Genomic DNA, 23,545 nt, shown 5'->3' with positions numbered 1-23,545 from the left:
TATACCATACAAGGATAAAACCTTTACAAAAGCTCTTCTATCAACAGAATCACATACTTGCTCATAATCTACAAAACTAAGGACCAAAGGTGTCTGAAAACTTAGGCACTTCTCAATTGTTAGCCTAAGAGTGAAAATTTGGTTGACACATCCTCAACCTTTTCTAAAACTGCACAGTTCTTCTCTTAAAACTTTGTCAAAGGCATCTCTCAGTCTAAAAAGTATCATATTACTAAGTAATTTACTACCTACAGAGACCAGACTAATGCCTCAATAATTACCACACTCACTTTTATCACCTTTCTTATAAAGTGGCTTAATTAAGGTTTTCCTAAAATTGTTAGTCCCCTTTTTCAAAAATCATATTCATAATCTTCAGTAACTTGTTTCTAACTTCAGAGCCACCATATTTAAGAAACTCATTTACCACCCTATCAGTGCTTGGAGCCTTATTATTTTTTAATCCTTTTAGTACTGTTGCTAATTCTTCCTCAAAAAACAAATCTTCCTTCACATCCAAGGTATCACAAACTTTTTCATTTTCCTTTATATCTTTTCCTTCAACTCTATCTCGGTTAAGCAAATTCTCAAAATGTTCAGCCCATCTCTCTTTAGTTTTTTCCTGATTGCTAATTGCAGCCCCATTCCTATCTTTAACTGGGCCAAGTCCAGATTGACTACTCCCTCTCAATTTATTAACATGCCAGTACAATATTTTACTATTATGCCATCTAGCTGCATCTTCCAGATCCTTGGCAATTTTATCCATGACCTCCACTTCACACCTCCTTAGTTCATATTTTAATGCTTTCTCCACTTTCTTTACATTCTTTTTGTTTCCATATCATCTAACCCTCACATAATTCTGTTACAATCCTTTTGTGCTTTCAATTAAATATAATAATTTTTCACTAATATTCTAATCTGCAGTCCTAGCTTTCTGACACCTTCAGCAACTTCACAAATTGTTTTTCTAAAATTATTCTAACCATCTACAACATTTTCAAATTTTAAACTCTCAAGTTTAGTATTCAACTGTTCCTGGAAAGTTTCTCTTAAATTCTCATCCTGAAGTCTACCAAAATCATAACTTCCTGGGAGGTAGTTACCCTTCCAATACTTCAGCTTTAAATTAACCCTTGACACTACTAGATGGTAATCTTTACTTTTAACATCAATAATGGCACTCCTATATACCCTAGTATCTTGTATTGATCCTGTCAGTCTTCAGTTTATCATAACATAATCAATAAGGTTTGCTGTCTTACCATCATGTGAATACCATGTTAACTTATGACCAAATTTTATGACCACATTTCATGACCAAACACCATATTGGTTATAACAAGATTGTTATACCTACAAAAATGCAAAAGTCTGTATCTATTACAGTTTTCTTTTACTACATCAAGTGCACATAGGCTAGGATACTATCTATCCCTATTTCTACCAACCTGGGAGTTAAAATCTTCCAGTAATAACATCATATTTCTACCTGGGACCCTGTCTATTTGCTGCTGTAAGTGTAAGTAAAATTGATCTCAGTCACTAGTATCTCTGGCAGTTGGTTCTACAGGGGCATATACTACTATAACTGATACCCTGAACTTTTTAGTCTTAAAATGAGCAATTAGTATCTTTTACTAATACCTTCCCAGCCTAAACAAGACTTATCTGCTTCCTTATTCATCATGAGCATTACTCCCTTTCTATGTACCCCATCCTTCCTACCTGAGTAAACAAATTCTATATCACCTAATTTCATGCTTCCTACCCCTGGGAACAATTACCAAGTATTTTGAACTTTCTTACTTTTTCTTAAAAAACAGCACATGGTTAAAATACTGAGCTATGGTGTCATAGCTATGATCTCACTAGTTGTCAATTAGGCTGCCCATAAAATTTTGCCTGTCAGATAGTGTTGCTAGGCATATGCTAGACCAATGGTTTCTTATTTTAACCACATATGGTTCATGGGGAAAAAATATGAAAAGGTGGTTTCACTGAGGAACCACTTTGTTGAAAAGAGCAAGTCCTGGTCCCTTTCAAAGTTGCAATCAAAGCTAATCAACAATATCTGATGGACTTGATCACTGGCAAAAAGACTGACAAGTGCAAATCAGGATATACAACTTTTGAACATGAAAAATGTGACCTACCACTTTGCCTTACTGCCAAAAACCATTGTTTTAAAGCCTTCTACACAAAATGAAGGCGTCCCATTTTTATATACTTGAGAGTCTACTGTTGTATTTTTAAAATGTGGTCTTTAAAAACTGATTTTTAAAACAATTTTGAATAAATCATGGAACAAAAAATGTTGAAAGTTTGACCAAGAGACCACATGGGAAGCATGAGAGATTTTTTGTACTTATGTATTAGCTGGTACCCATGCTATATACTGTATAGGGAAATGCTAAAGGAAACCAGTCAAACAGGTATCTGTAATAAACAGATTGCAAAGTGTGGTTTGTCACTGAGTTTACAATAGCCTATTTAAACTAAAACTCTATAATTTAAAACTCTATAAATCAGGATTGAACAAAGTTTTGAAGCTGGAAACAATTTTGTTGGACTTCATTTTAAGTAGAAGATCTATATTACAAGGTTTCACTTTTATAACACACCAATTTTTAAAGGCCATCAAAGGTCAAGACCCTCTAGAGGGAGAAGGAGTGGAGGTAGGTACTTCAAAATACCTTCCCGGGACATACTTTAGCCTGTAGATCTATCCCTGAAAGTTTCATTTTCCTAACCAAAGTCCTTTCCAAGATAGCCAAAAGTAGCTAAAGTAGAATTTTACCAACTATTGTTTTTGGGGGAGAGGTACCTAAGTTAGGTTATGTATTTAATATATGCTATGCTTTACCCCCTACCCTCCTAATGGGCAAATATACAGCCCAAATTTGTTTCTAACAATTATATTTTCATCCTATTCTGTTTTATTTCATTAGGAATAGCCAGACTTGACTTCTTGGGTGGGTACCAGCTAATACATAAGTAGCTACTGATTTTTCTAGATATTTGTTCTTATAGTGGCCTGAATAGGGTTAAAAGCTATAGGCCTAAGAAAAATTACCTATTATATTCTAAAAAATTTTCAGTGGTTAGGTTTCTATGGTAAAGTCCTAATAGCCTATAGAATTTCCTGAATGCAATGAAGTAAGGATTTTGCTATTGTGGATCTTAAAATTGTTTTTTTTTTTACCAAGGCTGGTTGTAGTAAAATGTTAAGGCTATTTTTTATAGACTAGCCTAGGCCTGAACTAGTACCTTATGTCTAGCACCAACGATACTTTAGTGCCAAGTGCCCAAAGCGCCCAAGAACCCAAAACATTTACTTTAGTGCCCAAGAACCCATAGTGCCCACTTCTTCTTCTTCTTCTTCTATTTAACAGCAGGCGGGCTTTTCAGTAAAACTATTTAGCCCTTTTCCTTTTGCTTCACTCCCACAGCTCCCAACTTGAAAGATTCTTTCTTCTTCTTCTGTTTAACAGCAGGCGGGCTTTTCAGTATAACTATTTAGCCCTTTTCCTTTTGCTTCACTCTGTGGGCTACAGAGCTACTGGCTTGATTGCCTCATATTTATTAGATATATTCAGATATCTTTCAGCAGATCTTTTGACTCTAGGAGTTCAAATATAAGATGATAGATGTTGATTTCTATGCTCTGTGTGCAGGTATAGTTGGCTAGGCTCTTGGCTGATAGTGGGATTTTGTGGTGTTTTAAGTATTTTAACATTTTACAAAGCAAGGTATGTTGTTCAGACGTCAGCATATTACATTCAAATAGGCAATGGTAAATTGTTTCATTATTAATATTACAATGCCTTCAAAGAGGGGACAGGTGAATTGAACCACTTGAATTAGAAAGCTTATATGAGAATGCAAGGAAATTTAGTCCATTTGTTCCAGAACGAATTCTATGATAAATTTTAGAAAGATACTTATTGGGAAAGGGGGAAAGGATAGGATTAATCTTATTAAAATTAATATCTGATAGCCTCCATCGGTAAATATCTCTAATTGGGATTGGTCTCCCACTTGGCTGGTCAATATTTATAGCATTTTTTGCTATTTCATCAACCTGATGATTACCACTTATGCCAGAGTGGCTAGGAATGTACTGAAAGTAAGTTTTTATGCCACTTGAAGCAAGATTATCAATAATACTGTGACAATGACAAGTGTCAATGTCCAAATTATATTGAGGAGCTGAGGCCAGCAACTCAAGGCTTGATAAAGAGTCGGAATAGATGATAATATTATTCGAATTTTCAATCAAAGGCTGGTTTTGCTTAAGGTGTTCTAATGCCATAATTATGGCATTTAATCTCAGTAGACATTATAGATAAATTATTAAATAATCTCTCGCCCATTGCAATTTTCAGGTGAGGAAGGAAAACACCACTTGCAACCTTCTCATTCATTTTTGACCCATCAACAAATATTTGGATGTGATTTTTATAGGTAATTGTATTAAGTTCTGCAAATTTTTTCTGGACAAAAGCAATGGGGGTTAAATATTTAGTCCATTTTGCAAATTCAGTATTTATTATGGGAAATGACCAATTCCATGGAGGGGATTGGGGGAAAGTAGGTTCAATAGAATTTGCTGGTACAGGGAACTTCTTTTGAATATTGGCATACTCATCTGCAATACATCTATACATGGCTGGATTTCTTAACCAATTATGTAATGTGTGTGAGCTATTTGATTCAATTTTTGTAAGATGTTTTATCAAGAGAAAGCTACGTCTCTCCCTTATTGTTGTTAATCCACTCTCCATAAGCAGAAACTTGGTGCTTGTGGGTTTCCTAAGACCAAATATGAGACGTATTATATCATTTTGTGTTGTTTCAATTTTTTGCATCTGGGTCTTTGCACATGCACCATAGACAATGAGCCCATAGTCAATATGGGGTCTTATATGTGATTTATAAAACTGGAGTAAGGTTTTCTCCTTACAACCCCAGGGTGTGGAAAGAAGTCTTTTTTAGTATATTTGCTTTTCTATAACATTTTTTTATTGTGTTTGAAATGTGGAGGTGGAAATTAAGTTTTTGGTCAAGCATGAGACCTAGGTAATTAATATTATTATCTTCTGGAATAGTTGTTTTATTTAGAGTTAGTTTTGCATTAACATGGTTTCTCTTCCGGTGAAATTGGATTATTTTTGACTTGGTGGGTGCAATGGGTAAATCTGAATGTTGAGAAAATTTTTCAAATTGGAAAAGTATCTTTTGCATATTTGACTGTGCTATCTGAAAGGTGTTGCCAGATGACCATAGCACCAGATCATCAGCATATTGTAGATTAGTGTGGGGTAGGTTCATGTCCCAGAGATATAGGGCAAAAAGGAGGCAACTGAGGACTGCTCCCTGAGGTAGGCCTTTGGATATTGTCTTTTGGGTTGAAGAGGCTGAACCAACACAAACAATGAAACTTCGCACTTCTATGAAGGATTTAATAAAGGATACTAGCTTAGGAGGTACTCCAAGGTTTGCAAGTTTATTTAAAAGGATTTGGTGGTTCACATTGTCATAAATTCCTTCAAAATCTAGGAAAGCTGCCACTAGGATATTATTTTTTGAGAAAGATTCATTTATTGCATTTGTTAGCAAAATGAAAGCATCTGTTGAGGAGTGGTATTTCCTAAATCCAGTTTAGGTGTGTGGGATCATTTTATTTTTCTCAACAAACCAGAGGAGTCTGTGATAAATCATTTTCTCCATTATTTTCCCCATCACAGGTGTAATCATTATGGGCCTATAAGACTCAGGGTTATCTTTTGGTTTATTTTTCTTTAGGATTGGTAGGAGGGACGAACATTTCCATATATTGGGGAACCTAGAAGATGCCCAAGCGTGATTATAACAATTTAGCAGTTCTTGTTTGTATGAAGGTGTGAGATTCTTTATCCATGTAGGGTGTATATTGTCATAGCTACTGCTAGTTTTGGACCAAATATGCTGTATTGCATTATTCAAATCCTGGATTGAAAATGGATTAGTTATGTACTCGGATCCTGGGCGTGGTTGGTAAATAGGGTTCATAGGAATTGTGGACAGTTTGCTTTGATTATTTGATGTTAGCTTATTAACAGAAAAAATTGCAAATAGGTTAGCCTTTTCAATATCATTGTCATAATGGGAATTATTATGTATAAGCTCATACAGGAGTGGGTTGGGAGAAGTCTTTTTCCCACATATGTGGCTTATGATTTTATGTATAATTGGCTCATTTGTTTCTCTGGAGAGATTATTTGCAAAATTATTCCAGTATTTATATTTAGCATCTATTATAGTCCTTTTTAGGTTAGATTCTGCTTGTAATTTTTTTAAATATGTAGTAGGTGTTGGTTTTTTTTATGAATTTTGTCCTAGCTGCCTTTTTTATCCTCCATTTATTTAGGCACTCATTTGTCCACCATGCTTTAGGAATTTTTTTAGGGAATGCTTTCTTAGGTGTTGTCCTGGGGATAGCATGATTAGCTGTATTTATTAGTAAAGATGTCAACGCTTCAGCATGTGTGTCAACTGTTGTGTTAGAAATGCATGAACTTTGGGTGAAACTTGTAATTTCATCATTTAGTTTATTTTGGAAAATAGACCAATTTGCTTTAGTGTTGATATATTTGGATGTATGAGATAAAGTTTCAGCAGGTTCATTTAGGGAGCAAACTATAGCAAAGTGGTCTGTACATAGACTATCAATTTTATTTATGTAAATTTTGTTCAAAAAATTTAAAGACACAATTTGTAGGTCAATTGTGGAGAAATTGCCACTTGTGGGGTTGAAAGAAGTCTTCAGGTTTTGAGGGGTAGCAACAACTAATTCATTATTATTTGAAGTCATATGCTCAATAAATTTACCAGCTTTATTTGCTGGTTTATTCCCCCACAAAAGGCTGTGGGCATTGAAATCACCACAAATAATGATATTTTTTAACATATTAGAATTATTTATATAATTAAAGAAATCCTTGGCATCTGTAGTTTGGCCATTAGGGTTATAAAAGCTTATTATGTAGGTTTTTAAATTATTCAGCCAAACAGTTATACCAATTACATCAACATCATTTTCAAAATCTGGAAAATTGATGCCACAAAATTATATATTATTATTAACTAATAAAGCTACACCACCTCCTTTTCTCTCTGAAGATCTATCCTTTCTCAGGATAGTATATCCCAGAGACTTAATTTGTTGATTTTGGGTTAAATGAGTTTCCTGGAGGCAAGCAATATTAATTGAGTTATTATTCATAAATGATATTAGTTCATTTAGCTTATTTTCTGTGAGTGATCTTACATTCCATTGGAGTATTGATAAATGTTGTGTTGTTGATTTATTCTTCATATAATTGTGTATCAATGTTCAGCTTTGTTAAGAGTAAAGCAAGATCTTTTTTTGCTTGAATGAGCATATCATCTGGGATGTAGATTTTTGCCAATTCTGCAATAATTTTTGTTTTCTGTAGTTGATGTATGTTCATGGCCTGAACTGCATTACAGTTTAGAATGAATAAGCATATATTTGGGGATTGTATTTTTGGTAGTGCATCCTGTGTTTTGGTTAAGGGATTGATTCCTGGTAGTGTGTCTGGTTTGTTTCTTCTTGGGAGGGAGGGCCAGGCTGGCCTCATCTCACCAGACAAGGAGGCTTGTTGGCTTGGTGATTCCTTCTGATAGGGATTTGAGCAAGGGGGTTAGAAGATGGTGTTTTATATGGGGTGCTTGATGCATTGGGGGCATTTGACTTGGGGGTTTTGGTTGGTTTCATTACAGGCTTTATTTGGTATTGTTGGGCAGCCTTTGCTTCCATTGCTGCAAAGGGGTATGGGATGGCCTTCTCTGTGGATATTTGGAGTGTTAGAGCTCTTTTCTTGTATGCAGGGCATAATGATTTATTTGTAGATTCATATTGGCCTTTGCAATTGATGCATTTAGGCTGAGTGTTGTTGCAAGTTGTCAGCTCTTTAGGATGGAAATATTTACAATTACTACACTTTTGGAGAATTTCATTGCATTTGTTTGTTGTGTGTCCCAGTTTGAAACACTTCTGACACTGAATAGGCTTAGGTTTGTATTCCTTGTGTGGTTTGATTTGCCCAAATAGGAATAATTTTTCTGGGATATCAATTTTATCCTTCAGTGTGAATAAGAAGGATCTACCAGTTTTTAGGCCATTAGAGTTGGGTTTTCCAAGTTGGATAACATCCTGAACTGGGATTGTGTTTCCAGCCCTATCTGAAAGGCCTTCTTTTAACTCCTGAGTAGATATCTCTGGGGGAACATTATAAACTACTATTTTTGTTGGTGATTGTTTAGGGTTCCAATTAGATGCAATAATTGGGTTATTCAGAAGGGATTTAAGGTTAGTTATTGTATCTGCTGATTTCTGATCTTCTACAGCTATTAGAAGAGATCCATCACGGTTAATGTTAAGAGAAAACATTGATTTTAGCAATTTAAAAATTGCAACTCTTATTGCAGTGATCATTTTTATTTCAAAGGGGGTAGTGGGAGTAATTTTAATGTAAATTCCTAAGTTTTTGGAGGGAGGACCTTGGGCAGGGAGAGGGGAAATGCTTTTAATTGGGGAGATTTTTTTTTTTTTTAGAACTTCTAGAGAGGACCTCTTGAAACCCATTATCATCATTTATGGTTACATTAGCCCCTACACTTATCATTGTCCTATTCTCCGAATTGGAGCTATCATTAGAACTTTGAGATAGGGTGCTTGACCAGCCAGGATGGGTATCTTTCACTATGACACTTTCACTGGAATATGATTTGGGATCTGGGGGGACTTTTTTTTGGAGGACTTCTAATCATTGCCTATTGGAAAAAGCTTTAAACATAAAAATAAAACCAAAATAAGAAGGGAAAATAGATGATATCAAACCGTCTGCACTATACTATGGGGAGGATAAACACCACAGTATAGCCCTGAGGATGACTTGAGCAGAATTGGTTTAGTACAACTGCTGATTAGAAGAGATAATAATCACAAGAAAATATATTTCGATTTTCTTATAAGGTTAACGAATTCTATGATAAATTTTAGAAAGATACTTATTGGGAAAGGGGGAAAGGATAGGATTAATCTTATTAAAATTAATATCTGATAGCCTCCATCGGTAAATATCTCTAATTGGGATTGGTCTCCCACTTGGCTGGTCAATATTTATAGCATTTTTTGCTATTTCATCAACCTGATGATTACCACTTATGCCGGAGTGGCTAGGAATGTACTGAAAGTAAGTTTTTATGCCACTTGAAGCAAGATTATCAATAATACTGAGACAATGATAAGTGTCAATGTCCAACTTATATTGAGGAGCTGAGACCAGCAACTCAAGGCTGGATAAAGAGTCGGAATCAATGATAATATTATTCGAATTAGCAATCAAAGGTTAGTTTTGCTTAAGGTGTTCTAATGCCATGATTATGTCATTTAACTCAGCAGACATTATAGATAAATTATTAAATAACGTCTCTCCCATTGCAATTTTCAGGTGATGAAGGAAAACACCACTTGCGACCTTCTCATTCATTTTTTACCCATCAACAAATATTTGGAAGTGATTTTTATGAGTAATTGTATTAAGTTCTGCAATTTTTTTCTGAACAAAAGCAATGGGGGTTAAATCTTTATTCTATTTTGAAAATTCAGTATTTATTATGGGAAATGACCAATTCCATGGAGGGGATTGGGGGAAAGTAGGTGCAATAGACTTTGCTGGTACAGGGAACTTCTTTTGAATATTGGCATACTCATCTGCAATACCTCTATACATGGCTGGATTTCTTAACCAATTATGTAATGTGTGTGAGCTATTTGATTCAATTTTTGTAAGATGTTTTATCAAGAGAAAGCTACGTCTCTCCATTATTGTTGTTAATCCACTCTCCATAAGCAGAAACTTGGTGCTTGTGGGTTTCCTAAGACCAAATATCAGACGTATTATATCATTTTGTGTTGTTTCAATTTTTTGCATCTGGGTCTTTGCACATGCACCATAGACAATGAGCCCATAGTCAATATGGGGTCTTATATGTGATTTATAAAACTGGAGTAAGGTTTTCTCCTTACAACCCCAGGGTGTGGAAAGAAGTCTTTTTAGTATATTTGCTTTTCTATAACATTTTTTTATTGTGTTTGAAATGTGGAGGTGGAAATTAAGTTTTTGGTCAAGCATGAGACCTAGGTAATTAATATTATTATCTTCTGGAATAGTTGTTTTATTTAGAGTTAGTTTTGCATTAACATGGTTTCGCTTCCGGTGAAATTGGATTATTTTTGACTTGGTGGGTGCAATGGGTAAATCTGAATGTTGAGAGAATTTTTCAAACTGGAAAAGTGACTTTTACAGATTTGACTGTGCTATCTGAAAGGTGTTGCCAGATGACCATAGCACCAGATCATCAGCATATTGTAGATTCGTGTGGGGTAGGTTCATGTCCCAGAGATATAGGGCAAAAAGGAGACAACTGAGGACTGCTCCCTGAGGTAGGCCTTTGGATATTGTCTTTTGGGGTGAAGAGGCTGAACCAACACAAACAATGAAACTTCGCACTTCTATGAAGGATTTAATAAAGGATACTAGCTTAGGAGGTACTCCAAGGTTTGCAAGTTTATTTAAAAAGATTTGGTGGTTCACATTGTCATATGCTCCTTCAAAATCTAGGAAAGCTGCTACTAGGAGATTATTTTTTGAGAAAGATTCATTTATTGCATTTGTTAGCAAAATGAAAGCATCTGTTGAGGAGTGGTATTTCCTGAATCCAGTTTGAGTGTGTGGGATCATGTTATTTTTCTCAACAAACCAGAGGAGTCTGTGATAAATCATTTTCTCCATTATTTTCCCCATCAGAGGTGTAATCATTATGGACCTATAAGACTTAGGGTTATCTTTTGGTTTATATTTCTTTAGGATTGGTAGGAGGGATGAACATTTCCATATATTGTGGAACCTAGACGATGCCCAAGCATAATTATAACAATTTAGCAGTTCTTGTTTTTATGAAGGTGTGAGATTCTTTATCCATGTAGGGTGTATATTGTCATAGCTACTGCTAGTTTTGGACCTAATATGATGTATTGCATTATTCAATTCCTGGATTGAAAATGGATTAGTTATGTACTCGGATCCTGGGCGTGGTTGGTAACTAGGGTTCATAGGAATTGTGGACAGTTTGCTTTGATTATTTGATGTTAGCTTATTAACAAAAAGAGTTGCAAAAGGTTAGCCTTTTCATTATCATTGTCATAATGGGTATTATTATGTATAAGCTCATACAGGAGTGGGTTGGGAGAAGTCTTTTTCCCACATATGTGGCTTATGACTTTATGTATAATTGGCTCATTTGTTTCTCTGGAGAGATTATTTGCAAAATTATTCCAGTATTTATATTTAGCATCTATTATAGTCCTTTTTAGATTAGATTCTGCTTGTAATTTTTTTAAATATGTAGTAGGTGTTGGTTTTTTCATGAATTCTGTCCTAGCTGCCTTTTTTATCCTCCATTTATTTAGGCACTCATTTGTCCACCATGCTTTAGGAATTTGTTTAGGGAATGTTTTCTTAGGTGTTGTCCTGGGGATAGCATGATTAGCTGTATTCATTAGTAAAGATGTCAACGCTTCAGCATGTGTGTCAACTGTTGTGTTAGAAATGCATGAACTTTGGGTGAAATTTGTAATTTCATCATTTAGCTTATTTTGGAAAATAGACCAATTTGCTTTAGTGTTGATATATTTGGATGTATGAGATGAAGTTTCAGCGGGTTCATTTAGGGAGCAAACTATAGCAAAGTGGCCTGTACATAGACTATCAATTTTATTTATGTAAATTTTGTTCAAAAAATTTAAAGACACAATTTGTAGGTCAATTGTGGAGAAATTGCCACTTTTGGGGTTGAAATAAGTATTCAGGTTTGGGGGGGGTAGCAACAACTAATTCATTATTATTTGAAGTCATATGCTCAATAAATTTACCAGCTTTATTTGCTGGTTTATTCCCCCAAAAAGGCTGTGGGCATTGAAATCACCACAAATAATGATATTTTTTAACATATTAGAATTATTTATATAATTAAAGAAATCCTTGGCATCTGTAGTTTGGCCATTAGGGTTATAAAAGCTTATTATGTAGATTTTTAAATTATTCATCATTTTCAAAATCTGGAAAATTGATGCCACAAAATTTTATATTATTACTAACTAATAAAGCTACACCACCTCCTTTTCTCTCTGAAGATCTATCCTTTCTCAGGATAGTATATCCCAGAGACTTAATTTGTTGATTTTGGGTTAAATGAGTTTCCTGGAGGCAAGCAATATTAATTGAATTATTATTCATAAATGATATTAGTTCATTTAGCTTATTTTCTGTGAGTGATCTTACATTCCATTGGAGTATTGATAAACGTTGTGTTATCGATTTATTCTTCATATGACTGTGTATCAATGTTCAGCTTTGTTAAGAGTAAAGCAAGATATTTTTTTGATTGAATGAGCATATCATCTGAGATGTAGATTTTTGCCAATTCTGCAATAATTTTTGTTTTCTGTAGTTGATGTATGTTCATGGCCTGAACTGCATTACAGTTTAGAATGAATAAGCATTTATTTGGGAATTGCATTTTTGGTAGTGCATCCTGTTTGTTGGTTAAGGGATTGATTCCTGGTAGTGCTTCTGGTTTGTTTCTTCTTGGGAGGGAGGGCCAGGCTGGCCTCATCTCACCGGACCAGGAGGCTTGGTGGCTTGGTGATTCCTTCTGCTCGGGCTGGGCGCTCGGGGGATTAGCAGATGGTGTTTGATATGGGGTGCTGGCGGCAGTGGGGGCGTTTGACTTGGGGGTTTTGGTTGGTTTCATTACGGGCTTTATTTTGTATCGTTGGGCAGCATTTGCTTCCATTGCTGCAAAGGGGTATGGAATGGCTTTCTCTGTCGATATTTGGAGTGTTAGTGCTCTTTTCTTGGGTAACATCCTCAACTGGGATTGTGTTTCCAGCCCTATCTGAAAGGCCTTCTTTTAACTCCTGAGTAGATATCTCTGGGGGAACATTATAAACTACCATTTTTGTTGGTGATTGTTTTGGGTTCCAATTAGATGCAATAATTGGGGTATTCAGAAGGGATTTAAGGTTAATTATTGTATCTGCTGATTTCTGATCTTCTACAGCTATTAGCAGAGATCCATCACGGTTAATGTTAAGAGAGAACATTGATTTTAGCAATTTAAAAATTGCAACTCTTATTGCAGTGATCATTTTTATTTCAAAGGGGGTAGTGGGAGTAATTTTAAGGTAAATTCCTAAGTTTTTGGAGGGAGGATCTTGGGCCGGGAGAGGGGAAATGCTTTTACTTGGGGAGATTTTTTTCCTTTTTTTAGAACTTCTAGAGAGGACCTCTTGAAACCCATTATCATCATTTATGGTTACATTAGCCCCTACACTTATCATTGTCCTATTCTCCGAATTGAAGCTATCATTAGAACTTTGAGATAGGGTGCTTGACCAGCCAGGATGGGTATCTTTCACTATGACACTTTCACTGGAGTTTGATTTGGGATCTGGGGGGACTTTTTTTTTTTGGAGGACTTCTAATCATTGCCTATTGGAAAAAGCTTTAAACACAAAAATAAAACTAAAACAAGAAGGGAAAATAGATGATATCAAACCGTCTGCACTATACTATGGGGAAGGTAAACACCACAGTATAGCCCTGAGGATGACTTGAGCAGAATTGGTTTAGTACAACTGCTGATTAGAAGAGATAATAATCACAAGAAAATATATTTCGATTTTCTTATAAGGTTGCTGTTGTATCAATTCATAAAACCAAATATTAAGTTCTTCTTCTTCTACCTTTACCTTTGGTACAGTTATTTTTGGTACAAGTTATTTCACCTTTAGCGCAGTAAATTCTTCTTCCTACTTTAAATAGCGATTTAAAAAATTATACTAACAAGTTTGTAAGTCACAGATGGTGCGGACATACAAAAAAGAATTCTACTTGTCACAAAGATTGGAGTCTGCAAATCAATGTATTGGCAAAGGGTACTTGACAAAGAGAGATAATATCAAGTTACAAGAGGGGAAATTTAGCTTCTGTCCGCAAACACATTTCGCAGAGACATATCAAGTTACAGGAGAGATCAACTTTGGGTTCTTTCTGGGTGTTTAGAAATATTTCAAATATATCTTTCATTTTTGGGTTCTGACAAATTAAAAATGCTTGTATTACATGCATGAGGGCGTTGGCCTTGCTTGGGCTTATTATGCACTATACAGTGTTTTTATTAAGTGAAAAACAATATCCATGGGATTTGTCATAAAATGAAATATGTGCCACAATGCTACAGCTTTTTTTGACTTTCTTATTTAAAAAAAACAGGTTTTTTAGTGCCCAGGTTATATAGGTCCCTCTGTAGGGCAAAAAATTAGGACCTTATTCCTATTCATCTCAAAACATTAAGGGCTATCATTAGACTGATAAAGAATTGACAATGAGCTGTACGCCGCCATAATTTGGATAAAAAACTCAATTAATCAGTAAAGAGGCAATTTTCAGGGGTTACACACTATTTTTGGGGATTAAACCATATCTGCTTGACTAGTACCTCATTTGAAAGCCCTTTTTTTCTCTGATTCATAATAGATATGTCAAACCATGTTTGAAAGTTTTGAAAGTCTAGAAAACCATTTAAAAGTGATTAAAAATATATATTTGTAATGACAGTTGGGTGTTGGCCTTGGGCTTATTGGGCCATACAGTGTTTTATTAAGTGATCGTGTCCCTAGTGAAAATAGGATGGGGCTCCTACAAAAGGGTAGTCATTGTAGCAGTAGTGTTATCAGTAGGTAGTAGTATTATCAGTAGGTAGGTCTACAGAGGGCCTTTTTGTTAGTTCAACATACCTGAAAGTTCCAATATAATGCTCAAAGTGGTTAACAAGGAATTACTAATACGCCCTTTTGCAAAAGCATCTTAAGGCAAGAAAATTGATCATTGCGAAAAATTGTTGCAATGTATATATATATATATATATATATATATATATATATATATATATATATATATATATATATATATATATATATATATATATATTTATATTTACAGTAGATATTAAAGTTGCCTCTTGAAAATGTACCAAATGTGTAGGATTTTAAAACATATGCAGGGCCAAGGCGGAATCAAAGTTGTCATTTTTACTTTCGAATCCCAGGGACTATTCTATTGAGATTTTGTGTTCATGCAAACGTTCACCAAGTTGTTGATGGATCCTACCTATGTAAAATTTCCCACATGTACACAGGACTCTGTAGACACTACCATGGGCGCCCATTAAGATGGGTGCAAGTGGGGGGAGGGGGGGGCGCCTGCCCCCCCCTGGCCGAATGACGGTGTCATATATTTGTATTAATTAAAAAAACTTTACACAGAATAAGTTTTCAAAGAAAAGTAAAGAGCTCTATTAAGCCAAAAATGGGCAGAAATAGAGTCAAATAAACTTTCAAACGAAAAATTACCGCATATAAGTACCAACACTTAAATAAAAGTCGAAATAAACAGAAACGCCACCAACGTATTAATTAAAACTAAAAGTACAAAAAAGTTAACATGAACAATACGGACAACCCCCAGGCCTTCACAAGACCCGGAAAAAGCATAGGTTTTACTGAAAAAAAAAAATGACAGGGGCTTGTGAGTGGAATTTAAATATAAGGATATTTATTCCTTAAAACAAACAATGGGTAAAAAAAAGTGAGGAAAAAAAGTTTTTAATTATTTAAGTAAAAAAAGGTGAAAACTTTTAAGCATATTTTGTTTTCAGTAAAGTGTTAATTGTGTTCTGTTCTTGGGTAAACATGTAGGTTATCGGCCCTACCCATGGCAATTTTTGCTCGTTTTGTATTTGACTTGGCTCTTTATTCTAATTCCTGTTCATTTTCAGTCTCATTTGTTTACTGATAGTTGTTTAATAGAAAGGAGAAAGGACTTGTACAAGAATTATTCGAGTGATAATTTGTATGAAAACAAAAGAAATGTATAGCAAGTGAGAGAAGCATTCAAATATGAACTCAGGAGGTGAGAAGTAGAGAGTATGGATAAAATTTCCGAGGACTAGAGAGATGTAGCTAGATAACATAATAATAAAATATTATACTGGCACGTTAAAAAATTGAGAGGGAGTAGTCAATCTAGACTTGGCCCAGTTAAAGATAGGAATGGGGTCGCAATTAGCGATAAGGAAAAAAGTAAAGAGAGATGGGCCGAACATTTTGAGAATTTGCTAAACCGAGATAGAATTGCAGGGAAAGACATAGAGGAAAATTAAAAAGTTTGTGATACCTTGGATGTGAAGGAAGTTTTATTTTGTGAGTCGGAATTAGCGACAGTACTAATTTGTTTTGTGAGGAGGAATTAGCGACAGTACTAAAAGGATTAAAGAATAATAAGGCTCCAGGTGCTGATAGGGTGGTAAATGAGTTTCTTAAATATGGTGGCTCTGAGGTTACAAATAAGTTACTGAAGATTATGAATATGATTTTCAAAAAAGGGGAAGTACCTAACTATTTTAGGAAAACCTTAATTAAGCCAATTTATAAGAAAGGTGATAAAAGTGAGTGTGGTAATTATCGAGGCATTAGTCTGGTCTCTGTAGGTAGTAAATTACTTAGTAATATGATACTTCTTAGACTGAGAGATGCTGTAGACAAAATTTTAAGAGAAGAACAATGTGATTTTAGACTAAGCAGAGAATATATCAACGACAATTTCACTCTTAGGCTAATAATTGAGATGTGTCAGAGTTGTCAAATATAATTGATCTAGAGTGTCATATAATATGAGCAATTATTCAATTCTTTTAATAAAGCGGCTCTGGTAAAGTTTGTATCCTCGTATGGTATACCAGACAAATACATTAAAGTGATTAGTGCTATGTACGAGAATAACACTGCTGTGGTTAAGGTAGGCAATGAGGTTAGCAGCTGGTTTTCTATTAAATCAGGAGTTAAGCAGGGTTGTGTTCTATCTTCCTTTGTACAGATTATTTTGATGGACTTTGTTTTAAGGAGCACAGGAAAGACAATGGGAGACCAAGGAATCCAATGGGGAGGAAAAAGCCTCCTGGACTTGGACTATGCTGATGATTTAAGCATCCGAGATGAAAGGGTGAGTAAAATGAATGAAGTTTTAGAGGTTTTGGGTGCTCAGGGCGCTAGAATTGGTTTGAAAATTAATGTTAGGAAGACTAAGTCACTAAGGCTAGGAATAAGTGAAGATGAAAAGGTGACGTTGGGTAATGAAAAGATTGATCAGGTGGGCAGCTTCACTTACCTTGGTAGTGTTATTAGTAAAGATGGTGGGAGCAGTGAAGATGTTAAATATAGGATAGTCAAGGCTCAGGGTGTTATTTGACAGCTAAAAAAGTCTGGAAGAATAGGCAGATAAGTCTGCAAAACAAGATTAGAATATTAAAAGCTACAGTGATGACAGTGGTCAAATATGGCTCTGAAGCGTGGGCGCTCCGAAAAGCGGATGAAGATTTGCTAGATGTTTTTCAGAGAAATTGCTTAAGGAATGTTCTGGGTACCTGGCTGACTGACCGTGTTTCAAACAATAGGCTATACGAAAATCGTGGTTCAATACCGCTTTCTAGGGCTATAATGAAAGAAAGGTTGAGGTGGCTAGGGCACGTTGTGCGGATGAAGGATAATAGATTGCCGAAGATTGTCCTTTTCGGCCAACCGTCTAGGGCTAAACGGAAAGCAGGTTGTCCCCGTCTGGATTGGGACGACGTCATAAAGAAATATTTAAAGGATATGGTAGCTTCATTGGCGGGTGTTAAAAGGTAGTATTTGAATAGATTTGGATGGAGGAGGATTGAGCGCAGCTTTGTTTGCCTCAGCAGACTTGGTACTGCGATGCGTGTTTAGTAGTAGTAGTAGTAGTAGTAGATTTGTGGTAGTTTTACGCTTGGATGACTACTTGACTTCATTTCTGCCCTTTTTTGGCTTATGGAGCTCTTTACTTTTCTATGAAAAGCTTGTTTTGTGAATTTCTGTTCGCTTTTTATTGACAAAGTCATTTTCATGAAAAAAAAAAATTTTTATGTTTTCGTTTTTTTTTCTATACGAATCCATAGTTTGGCATAATTGTGGGGGTTCGACATGCTCAATATTCCTAAAGACATAGTTGCTGGACCGTTCTACTATGCTGAACAAAATAGTTGTCTCAAAATTTTGACTAGATGTGCTGTGGAAATACATCGGCTCGAGAGACAGGCCGATTTCTCTCCAATCTCTTTTTACTCTTAGAAGGAACCCAAGAACTTTAATTTTGTATCGAATTAGCTTCTTTATATGTTTCATTGATATTTCTAGCTATTATAGAGTGGTGCTGCCTATGATATGGCTTATATGCCTTTTTGGAAACATGCATGTATACATTTTTTTCGTTTAACTGGAACGCCCCCTAAATGCTTTCCGGAAGTTTCACCTCAAAATTCTAATTGTCTCTAGTCAAAATAACCGCAACTGTAGCACTTAAATTATACATATAACGCCTTCGTGCTATTCCAAATTCCTCCAAACACTAGTCTTCAAGATCAGATTTACTGATGCAAAGTGTTCCTGGTACAATGTTTGGCCAGTTGTCTGTTGGTTCCCTCGTTAATAGTTTGTTTTATTTTGTTTAAAGTCCACCAAAATATTTCTTATATCTGATTACTGAAGACATTGTTATATTCTCTTTGGACTATTGGCTACAAAATGGCTGTCTCACAATTTCGATCGAATTTGTTTAGGGAAAAGAGGATATCATGGAGAGGGGGGGGCTATTTTCGCTCCATTACGCTTGACTCTTAAAATGGAACTAGAAATGTGCATTTCTAATCAAATGAGCCTCCTCTAAAGTTCACAAGACCACCTCCATAAAAACCTTACAACTCCCCAGGGCATAACTTAAAACCCTTATCCCCATACTTTAGGGGGTTGTGTCAACCCCAAAGACCGTGTTATGAGATCTAAGGACTATTTTTGAACAAATGGCTATATTGGAATTTCTATCGGATGCATTTGGGGGAAAATATGACGTGGGGAGGGGCATAGCTGCCCTTTAATAAATTTGACTCTCAAAAATGGCTCTTCAACATCTGATTTCAAACCCAATGAGCCCCTTCTAAAGTGTATACGACCCCGTTTCCATAAGACCTCTAACTGTCCTTAGGCCATACCTTACAATTTTTGCCCTGAGGAACTTGAGTGGGTTATCACCCTCAAAGACATAATTTCTGTACTTTTAAACTACGTAAAACAAAATCACTATCTCGAGAGCTGGACTGGAGGTGTTCGGAGAACTGTTGGGCGTGGGGGGGGGGGGTTGCCCTCTAATCCCTTTTGACTATTAAAGAATGAACTAGCCCTTTCAATTACCAACCGACTGAGACCTTTTCAAAGTTTATACGATAAAAAATGGCCATCTTAAAATTACTCGGAGATGTGTTTCTGGAAAATACAACGTGTGTGTGTGTTTGGGGGGGCTATTTGCCTTGTAATTACATTGAATCTTAAAAAGAACACTATAACTTCTGATTATCACTCCAATGAATCTTCTTTGAGTCTTATACGACCATCATTTATATAAAAACCTTACATGCCCCCGGGGCGTAACGTGCAACCTTTGCCCTCAGTGCTTAATGGAGGGGAGTTATCTTCAGAGATATAATTTCTGGACTTTTTAACTACACTGAACAAAATGGCTATCTCAAAAATTATGATTGAGTGTTTTTGGGAAATGATTGGTGTATGGGAGGGGGCTGGATGACCTCCAATCACTTTTGACTGTTAAAGAGGCCAGTTGTACTTCTGATTACCAATCAAATGAGCTCCATTCCTATAAATAACCTTATCTCTACAATGGGTAGAACTAACCACTTGGTTTCGGTGATTGGTGGTTGAGCGTGTGTGTCATGCTCAATGAATTTATTTACATGCACCAAACCTACCCTGAACAAACTAGCAATGTCAAAATTTGTTCTAAATGTGTTGGGGACGTTGTTAACGTGGGGGAGGGGGAGCGTGCTGCCCTCCAATAGATCTGTTGAAGTTCTCTGACATTTCTTTCTATAGTAAGTACCCTGGTTAAAAAAAGCAATATATTGTGCCCACATCGCTCTTCGCTTAGGCAGCGCTATCGCGCTGCCCATGATATTTTGTCTTGAAATTTCAATTATAAAGCACTGGCTGATAAGTGCTGATTAGACCAGGAATGTCTCCCCTAAAATCCAGTCTACGGGCGCCCATGGACACCACTACACAGTATAGGGTCCGTTTTATCTTTTCCTGAGTTGAGAAAATCCTCAACTTTTTGTTTAATTTTGAAAGAAACGGAGAGATTATTTTATTTTGTATTTTTCCAAGTTCGTATCTAAGTTTTGAGATGTATGGTAAGGCAGTGAAAGTTTTGTTCTCAATTGCCGGAAAAATTGAATCAAGGGGAAGGGCTCCCTATTTTTTTGTTTTATCTTTTTTTTAATAGTGTATCTGTAATATGTTCTTAAAGGTTTATTGGGTAGCCATTGCATAATACAATATATTTGCCATAATTTAATTCAGAATTTCCAAGATTACGTGAACAGATTTTTAGAACTCAGTCGGCCAAAGAAATTATTACCCCTCTTTTCACAGAAGGAAGGTGATTTGACGAGAAATATAGATACCGGTCATTATGGGTCGGCTTTCTATATATAGAAAATTCAAGGCTAGGAATATTTTTTATAATTAAAATATCCAAAAAAGGCAGCTCTCCTGGAAGATAAAACTTTTCAAAATAAGGCTGCTTTCCTTCGGTTGGTTATATCTTGGATTCGGATGGTTTATTGTTTTTGTTTTTTTGTTGTTTTTTGTTTTTAGTACTGAAGACGACTTGGGTGAGGTCCTTGTCGAAATATTTGCTTGTTCTTCATCTTGTTCTGACAAAATCCTCGTTTTCTCACCTATATATATACATATATATATATATATATATATATATATATATATATATATATATATATATATATATATATATATATATATATATATATATATATATATATATGTATATATATAGGTGAGAAAACGAGGATTTTGTCAGAACAAGACGAAGAACAAGCAAATATTTCGACAAGGACCTCACCCAAGTCGTCTTCAGTACTAAAAAAAACAAAAAAAAAAAAAAAAAAAAAAAAAAAATAAGACAATATCTAACCATCCGAAGGAAAGCTGCCTTCTTTTGGAAAGCTTTCTCTTCCAGGAGAGCTGCCTTTTTTGGATGTTTTAATTATAAAAAGTACTCCTAGCCTTGAATTTTCTATATATAGAAAGCCGACCCATAATGATCGGTAGCTACATTTCTCGTCAACTCACCTTCCTTCTGTGAAAAGAGGGGTAATAATCTCTTTAGTCGACAGAGTTCTAAAAATCTGTACACATAATCATGGAAATTCTGAATTAAATTATGGCAAATATAATCTATTATGCAATGGCTACCAATAAACCCTTTAGAAAATATCATAGATAGACGATTAAAAAAAAGATAAAGTAAGAAAAAGGGGAGCCCATACCCCTTGATTCAGTTATTCCGGCAATTGAGAACAAAACTTTCACCGCTTTACCATACATCTTAAAACTTAGTGACAAACTTCGAAAAATTAAAAAAAAAATCACTGTTTCTTTCAAAACTGAACAAAAAATTGAACATTTTTTCAACTCAGGAAAAGATAAAACAGACCCTATACAGTGGAGTAGTGTCCCTGGGTACCCGTAGACTGGCTTTTAGGGGGGACATTCCTGGTATAATCAGCACTTATCAGCCAGTGCTGTATCATTGAAATTTCAAGAAAAAATATCATGGGCAGCGCGATAGCGCTGCCCATGTGAAGAGCGATGTGGGCACAATATATTGTTTTTTTTAACCAGGGCACTTCTTATAGAAAGAAATGGCATAGGAACTTCAAATGATCTCATGGAGGGCAGCCAGCTCCCCCTCCCCCACGTCAATCACTTCCCCAACACATTCAATCAAAGTTTTGAGATAGCCATTTTGTTCAGTGTAGTTTTAAGGCCCGGAAATTATGACTTTGAGAATGACACCCTCCCTCCCCCACAACTCTCAGAGCAAGGGTTGTTAGTTATGCCCTGTGTGGATATAAGTTTATTTATAGGAAGGGGTCTCATTTTATTGGTAATAAGAAGTTCTACTGGCCTATTTAACAGTCAAAAGTGATTGGAGGTCATGCAGGCCCCTCCCATACACCAATCATTTCCCAAACATATTCAATTATCATTTTTTAGATAGCCATTTTGTTCAGTGTAGTTATAAAGTCAAGAAATGTTATATCCGAAGATAACTCCCCCCCATATATCACTTAGCGCATAGGTCGTAAGTTACGCCCCAGGGACACTTAAGGTTTTTTATTGAAATGGTGGTCATATAAAATTCAAAGAGGGCTCATTGGATTGGTAATGAGAAGTTATAGTGCTCTTTTTAAGATTCAAAGTAATTACAAGGCAAATAGCCCCCCCCCCACACACACACGTCGTATTTTCCAGAAACGCATCTCATAGTGATTTTAAGATGGCCATTTTTTGTCGTAGAAACTTCGAAAAGGACTCAGTCGGCTGGTAATTGAAAGGGCTAGTACTTTCTTTAATCATCAAAAGTGATTAGAGGGCAACCACCCCCCCCCCCACGACCATCATTTCCCCAAACACTTCCAGTCAAAATCTCGAGATAGTTATTTTGTTTGTCGAAGTTTAAAAGTCCAGAAATTATGTCTTTTAGAATGAGAACCCCCTCATGTTCCTCAGGGCAAAGATTGTAAGATATGGCCTAAGGGCATTTAAGGTTTTTATGGAAACGGGGGTCGAATACACTTCGGAGGGGGCTCATTGGATTGGAAATCGGATGTTGAAGAGCCATTTTTGAGAGTCAAATTTATCGAAGGGCAGCTATACCCCTCCCCATGTCATATTTTCTCCCAATGCATCTGATGGAAATTCTAATATAGCCATTTGTTCAAAAATAGTCCAAAGATCTCATAACACGGTCTTTGGGGTTGACACAACCCCCCAAAGTAAGATTTTTATGCAGAGGTGGTCTTGTGAACTTTAGAGGAGGTTGAGTTGATTAGACATACATCCTTCTAGTTTAATTTTACTAGTCAAGCGTAATAGGAGCGAAACTAGGCCCCCCCCTCTCCATAACCTCCTCTTTTCCCTAAACAAATTCGATCAAAATTGTGAGACGGCCGTTTTGTAGCCAATAGTCCAAACACAATATAACAATATCTTCAGTAATCAAATATAAGAAATATTTAGGCAGACGTTGAACTAAATCAAAACAAACTATTAACATGTGAACTTTCAAAAAGGTGACAAAGCAATATCCCGAGAACAATTTATATTATTAAGTTAGATCTTTAAGAGTAAGTTGTGGGGGATTTTGAACTAGCCAGAAAGCACTATGTGTATACTTTT

The 23,545-nt window shown here is 35.7% G+C and overlaps 1 protein-coding gene across 3 annotated transcripts in view; it reads right to left on the bottom strand.

The window, feature by feature from the left end:
• The window catches only part of LOC148940083 (uncharacterized), a 71,642-nt gene that overhangs the window by 31,454 nt on the left and 16,643 nt on the right, over positions 1–23,545 (bottom strand). Inside the window, exon 1 of one of the 3 annotated variants that reach the window (XM_089106299.1) lies at positions 3,274–3,334. The exons of the other annotated variants lie outside the window; for them this stretch is intronic. The gene's annotated coding sequence lies outside the window, so the exon portion shown is untranslated. Of the gene's footprint in view, positions 1–3,273; positions 3,335–23,545 lie in introns of those variants that run through there. 3 annotated transcript variants of the gene reach the window in all.

The sequence above is a fragment of the Artemia sp. Qi Xiang Cuo genome, chromosome 20 (assembly GCF_049724085.1).
Source record: "Artemia sp. Qi Xiang Cuo chromosome 20, ASM4972408v1, whole genome shotgun sequence".
NCBI lineage: Eukaryota > Metazoa > Arthropoda > Branchiopoda > Anostraca > Artemiidae > Artemia > Artemia sp. Qi Xiang Cuo.
Note: the sequence above shows the minus strand (reverse complement) of the source record. Positions and strands in the feature narration are given on the sequence as shown.